The sequence below is a fragment of the Pinus tabuliformis genome, chromosome 2_2 (assembly GCF_031772625.1).
Source record: "Pinus tabuliformis cultivar Carrire ecotype Pingquan chromosome 2_2, CPIR1, whole genome shotgun sequence".
Classification (NCBI taxonomy): Eukaryota; Viridiplantae; Streptophyta; class Pinopsida; order Pinales; family Pinaceae; genus Pinus; species Pinus tabuliformis.
In genome coordinates, this window is record NC_142300.1 from 852,867,644 (window position 1) to 852,874,873 (window position 7,230).

At 31.3% G+C, this 7,230-nt stretch overlaps 1 long non-coding RNA gene across 1 annotated transcript; it reads right to left on the minus strand.

The window, feature by feature from the left end:
- Window positions 1-4,073: 4,073 nt before the first annotated feature.
- Window positions 4,074-7,004, minus strand: LOC149195648 (uncharacterized). Its single transcript, XR_016255163.1, has 4 exons — window positions 6,704-7,004; window positions 6,467-6,583; window positions 4,264-4,324; window positions 4,074-4,118 (listed from the first exon to the last, which is right to left on the minus strand). It is a non-coding gene; the product is annotated as an uncharacterized LOC149195648 (long non-coding RNA).
- Between the last annotated feature and the right edge of the window lie 226 nt (window positions 7,005-7,230).

The following is a 7,230-nucleotide window of genomic DNA, read 5'->3' on the forward strand; positions in this document are numbered from 1 at the left end:
AATCACATAGCATCAATCATCACTTCCGGGGCTTGCAACCGATAACCAGGACTTCCCGGGAGGTCACCCATCCCAGATCGCCTCTAGGTCAAGCGCGCTTAACTGTGGAGTTTTCTCCACAATCAAGCCCACTTAGCTTGCTACCCCATTTGCAAAACCTTAGCAAGTATTGTGCCTCATGAACCATTCAATTAGAGATCCCTTCACTCTTTTTTGAATTTAAGTATGGGGGTTTACGCAGTGCATTATATTAGATATCATTTTGGGATTCAACTGCGTTAAGTAAGTCATTCACATATGACCATTTTCATGAGAGGTAGTTGTAACTGACTAATTTCTCATGATTTTTGAATAGTTCACTTAGCACTCATTGCATCAAGTGATGCTCACAGGGGTGAAGAAGTGGGATTGAAACTAATGAAATGAATCACATAGCATCAATCATCACTTCCGGGGCTTGCACCCGGTAACCAGGACTTCCCGGGAGGTCACCCATCCCAGATCGCCTCTGGGTCAAGCGCGCTTAACTGTGGAGTTTTCTCCACAATCAAGCTCACTTAGCTTGCTACCCCATTTGCAAAACCTTAGCAAGTATTGTGCCTCATGAACCATTCAATTAGAGATCCCTTCACTCTTTTTTGAATTTAAGTATGGGGGTTTACGCAGTGCATTATATTAGATATCATTTTTGGATTCAACTGTGTTAAGTAAGTCATTCACGTATGACCATTTCCATGAGAGGTAGTCGTAACTGACTAATTTCTCATGATTTTTGAATAGTTCACTTAGCACTCATTGCATCGGGTGATGCTCACAGGGGTGAAGAAGTGGGATTGAAACTAGTGAAATGAATCACATAGCATCAATCATCACTTTTGGGGCTTGCACCCGGTAACCAGGATTTCCTAGGAGGTCACCCATCCCAGATCACCTCTAGCTCATACGTGAATGACTTACTTAACGCAGTTGAATCCCAAAATGATATCTAATATAATGCACTGCATAAACCCCCATACTTAGATTAATGATATTAATGGATATATATATATATATATATATATATATATATATATATATATATATATATATATATATATATTAGTTTAATAAGTTAAATGATTAATAATATTAATGTATTTTTTTAATAACATATTAATTTTCTTAGCATGAATGTAAATAAATTATGATAAAAATTTATAATTAATCATATTGATGTTTTTAAAAATAGTTACTAATAATATTTTTTATTTTTCTCAAGAACAAGTTAAAATTATATGTAATAAAATGCACGTATTTTGTTGCAAGTGTTAAAGTTAACTTGTTAGTTTTTAAATGATAAATGCAAGAAAATTCATTTAAAAAGAAGAAAAAAAAAAAAGATTTCAAAATATTTAAAAAGTTTGAATTAAAATATATATATATATATATATACATATAATATTTTATAAAATAGTACAATGAGAAATCAATACACCAAGCACATTACAATTTCAAACTGCATACAAACATACATCATAAACCATAACATTGATAAAACCTTTCTTACATACACATGCAATATCAACACAAAGAAGATAAACATTACAAATTCACATACAAGTTCAAATCAAAAGACATAACCAAACATTGACAACCCACTTCATATACATACATAAACAATTTCAAGTAAACAAACATACATATACAAATTTAAAAACAATGGACTTAGCAAACCTACAATAAATGCAGTGAATAAAATTAATCCCCCTTACAAATCAATACACCAAGCACATTACAATTTCAAATCACATACAAACATAACATTGATAAAACCACTCTTACATGCATATGCTACATCAAGTACAAACAATATCAACATGACAAAGATAAGCATTACGAATTCATATACAAGTTCAAATCAATATACATAACAAACCATTGACAAAACACTGCATATACATACATAAACAATTTCAAATAAACAAACATACATATTCAAATTCAGAGTAACCAAATCTACATTAAATACACACAATAAAACTCATCACAACTAGAAATCAATACACCAAGCACATTACAATTTCAAATCACACACAAACGTACAATATACATAACAAACCATTGACAAAACACTCTATATACATATGTAAACAATTTCAAATAAACAAACATACATATTCAAATTCAAAGGAGTAAGCAAATCTACATTAAATACACACAATAAAACTCATCACAACTACAAATCAATACACCAAACACATTACAATTTCAAATCACAACTACAAATCAATACACTAAGCACATTACAATTTCAAATCACATACAATTTAAAGTCAATACAATTTCAAATCACATTTCAATTTCAAATCACATAAGTAAACACACATTATATAATTTAAAGTCGATACAAAAGCAAACACTCAAATATGCTTATGCAATTTTAAATAAGTAAGCACACAATAAATTAATTCAAACATAGATTATATCTACACATTCAATTCTACAAAACAAATTTCATTGCAATCACAATTCAATACAAAAACCACACATTTGCAATCACAATTACACGCAATAAAACTCATCACGACTACAAATCAATACACTAAGCACATTACAATTTAAAGTCAATACAATTTCAAATCACATACAATTTAAAGTCAATACAATTTCAAACCACAATACAATTTCAAATCACATAAGTAAACACACATTATACAATTTAAAGTCCATACAAACACAGAGGGTCAAGTATGCTTATGCAATTATAAATAAGTAAGCACACAACACATTAATTCAAACCTAGACTATATCTACACATTCAATTCTACAAATCAAAATTCATTGTAATCACAATTCAATACAGAAAACACACATTTGCAATCACAATTCAATACACAAAACTCACATTACAATTTATATTTCGTGTTTAATTCCAAATCACATACAAATATCCATACAACCACTTTGGCATAAACATACAAGGAAAACAAATTCAAATAAGCAAACACGCACCTACATTATATATAAATTCAAATTTACACAACAAAATTCATTGCAAGCACAATTCAATACCACAAACACATCACAATTTCAATTTGTGTCCAATTTCAAATCACATACAAATATTTATACAACTACTCTGGCATAAACATACATAATACAAATTCAAAAAAACAAACACACAGCATAGAATTTAGATTCAGAGTATTTAAATAAAACATTTTCAAAACCACAAATAGATATACAATTTCAGCAGAATAAATACATCTTACACAATTCAGAATTTTATCAATTATATATATCATCTTATTTAACTATACAAATATATAAAATAATACCCAAAAAAAAACCAGAGATTTTCAAAAAATCAATAAAAAACAAAAATAATATAAAAATGAAAATAATATGAAATAGTACACAAATGGCAAAAAGCTTTCAAAAAATCAATAAAAATGCAAAAATGGTATAAAACCACCAAATATGAATGGTTTGTTTAGTAGAGAGATATTTAGTGTTTTTTCATGCATTTGTGTAAAATTGTATAATTTCTATGTGCCGAAATTATTTTAAGAATTTTAAAATATAAAATTGATTATTGAAGTGTAAAATTGCATGTCTTAAGTATAAATGCTATAAAGTAAATATGTATAAAAAAATGTGTTGTGACATGTATGAGTTTAAGGAAAAATAATCAACCCACAAAAAACTCTACACTACTCTAAGAAGAATGGGGCCCCATCCTCCTCGAGCATTTGGAAGGCGTTTTAACTCCTTCCATTAAAAAAATCACTTTATTAATAAGTGTATGTACATAATTTTCTAACAAAATTGAGAAAAGAAAATAACTACATCAATATTTCCATTGATCAAAACCATAATGAGAACACAACCATTGTTGTGAATAAATCTCCAATACAACATATAAGTAGAACCCTAATGAAGAGCCATCTACGATACAACATATAAATATTAGGAAAAAAAACACATGAAAGAAAAGAAATATTTATTTAATGGAGTATAATGAAAATTGTGTATTTCTTCTTTTATATATATCTCTTCTATTATATACTCAAATAGTGAAAATGAACGTACCTTCATTGGTATTTTTCAGAAAGCCATTCCTGTAAATGTAAATAAATCTGCCACACAACATATAAATATTAGGAAAAAAAACACATGAAAAAATGAAATATTTTTAATGAAGTATATTGCAAATTTTGTATTTCCTCTTGCACATATATCTCTTCTATTATATATTCAAATAATGAAAATGGTGGTACCTACGTTGATACTTTTCAGAAAGTATAAGTAAACCCTTATTTAGGAGCAACTCTTGTAAGCAAACCTGGAATTAAAAAAGAAATATAAAAAAACAGAGCAACTTTTGTAAGCAAACCTGCAATTAAAAAAAATATATAAAAAAACAAAATGCACATATGATATAAATATTCTTTTTCAATATAATATAAAATTGATAAATATAATTTATAAATCTATATAAAAATCTAAATTATAAATTATTATTTAATTTTAATAATATAATTAATATGAATTTTATTAAAAAATAAAAATTCAGAGCCATTGAACATCTCTCCTGGAAATCAATCAGTACAAATGGCAGGGGGTGATTATATATATATATATATATAGATATATACACGGACTTGATGGGCGCGTTGAATTAGACGAAGAATTCCCTACTCGAAAGATTTATTAATTTAACCTAAGATGGGGCAGAAAAGCCGATTTCCATGAATGAGTTAATTGTGTAATTGACATGTTGCATTTTTGGAAGAAAAAGAAATTTAATAAAAGAATGGGATGAGAGATTTTTAATACAACATAACATATGCCCCCGGATGGACTATAGAAGACGGACGAACTTGATTTAAATTAATACACACACAAAAGGCTATATATAGGTGGCCATTTGGTTCTACTAAATAGATGATTACACCTAAGCTCATCCTGGAATGAATCGATGATTCCATAGTGTTGCACTAACCTAACCTTAGACAATAATAGTTCATGGATTGGATTGGGTTGGGGTGTCAAGCAGCCTGGAAAAAACCTAATGATAACCCACCCTGATCACACAACACAATTGCTCAATATTTCGTTCATTCACTTAAAAGCTCAAAAATACCACAAAAAAAAAAAAACAAAAAACAAAAAACTTCAACACACAGCACAAAGTAATATCAAAAAAGGACCATAGATTAAACTAAACTAACATGGACGATAGGTTATACCAAAGAACAACCACAGGCTAAACCAATACACAGCAAATGAAACCCAAAAACAGGGCTATGAGAAATCAAACTTCAACACACAGCACAAAGTAATATCAAAAAAGGACCACAGATTAAACTAAACTAACATGGACGATAGGTTATACCAAAGAACAACCACAGAACAACCACAGGCTAAACCAATACACAGCAAATGAAACCCAAAAACAGGGCTGTGAGAAGTCAAGCAAAAAGTCAGAGATGCTTGAATTGATGGGGATAAACTGGTTAAGGTAGAGCCAGAGACATGCGTACACAGGTGGGCGGATTGGAGAAATTAAATCTAATTGAAATCACATCAGGTTGTTGCAATTATTGAGGAGGAATGACAGCCTTAAATCCATTAAACACGGTTATCGCTAAAACCATGGGTTAAACTGATAAATAAAGAAGAGCTGCTATACAGGAAAACCACACACTAAACTAATACACAGCAGCAGATTAAACCCAAGAAGCCATCCAAAAAGCCATTGATGCTTGAATTCGCAGGGGATAAATTGGTGACGCTAGAGCTGGAGACCGATTGAAGTAGTAATGAAGGAAAAATTAAATCTAATATAACTGATTGAGGAGGAGGAAGCAGAGCCCATCAAAATTAATTACCAAGGAGGAAACCGAGCCCATCAAGGGTAAAATTAATTATTGAGGAGGAAACAGAGGCCATCAAGGGTAAAATAAAATTACTGTAGGCCATCAAGGGTAAAAGAGGTGAGGTAAAATTAAATTATTGTGGAGGAAACAGAGCCTTAAATCCATGGCTAATGCACACGGCACAAAAGTAAATTAAATTTATTGAGGAAGAAACAGAGCCTTAAATCCATGGCAGCTGATGCACACGGCACAATACACAACAAATACACAGTGAGTTATACCAACAACCAAACCACGGGTTAAACGAACAAAGAACACAAAACAGAACATGGATTTATTACTAAAGTAATAAAGAAGAGATTATACAGGAAAACCACAAACTAAACTAAAGTAATACACAGCATAGATTAAACCCAAACCCAAATACAAAGCTATGAGAAGTCATTCAAAAAGGATAAATTGGTGAAGCTAGAGCCAGAGACAAAGGTGCACAGGCCGATTGAAACAATGAAGGAAACATTAAATCTAATAGAAATTACTGAGGAGGAAGCATAGCCTTCAATTAGCCAGGTTTAAACTAATCATACAGGGCCATCTCTACATACCTGGAATTGGGATTCGATCTCATTTCTTCAGCGAGCCTGTAGGCTTTGAACAGCAACAACGTGAACCACCTCTTTCCTTCTTTCATTCATTTCTCAACCACGTCGACAACCTCTTTCCTGCTTTCATCCATTAGCCCGTAAAGATTGTTAAATAATATACAATGCATAATAATGAAATGGAATTAGTAGCAGAGACACTGAAATTCTGAAATTAAATAGAATTTGACTCTGCCATACCATTTCTGAGAGACAATTGAACCAAAACCTATTCTCATCTCCATGAACCAAAAACTATTATACCGCAAAACCACAAATTAAACAAATACACCGTAGATTTAACCCAACCCAAACACGAGGCTATGAGAAGTCATGCAAAAAGCTAGGGATGCTTGGCATGGCGATAAACTGCTTAAGCCAGAGCCGTACACAGGCCGATTGAAGCAACGAAGGCGAAATTAAATCTGATTGAAATGGTGGACAAATCAGGTTGAAATGATTGATGAGGACGCAGAGCCTTCAATCCCACAAAAATGGGTAACGCTGCACCATTTTTAGGAGAGATATATATACCTGGAATTGGGATTAGTGATTTTATTTCTTCGGCTAAGTAGGCTTTGAACAGTGCCAACGTCAACGATCTTTTCCCTCTTTCATTTCCCTGCAACAACGTCAACCCTTCGTTCATTCATTCATTCTTGGTGTAGAGTGTTCAATAATTTACACGGCACAAAAAAAATACAAGGTAATGAAATGGAATTAGTTTT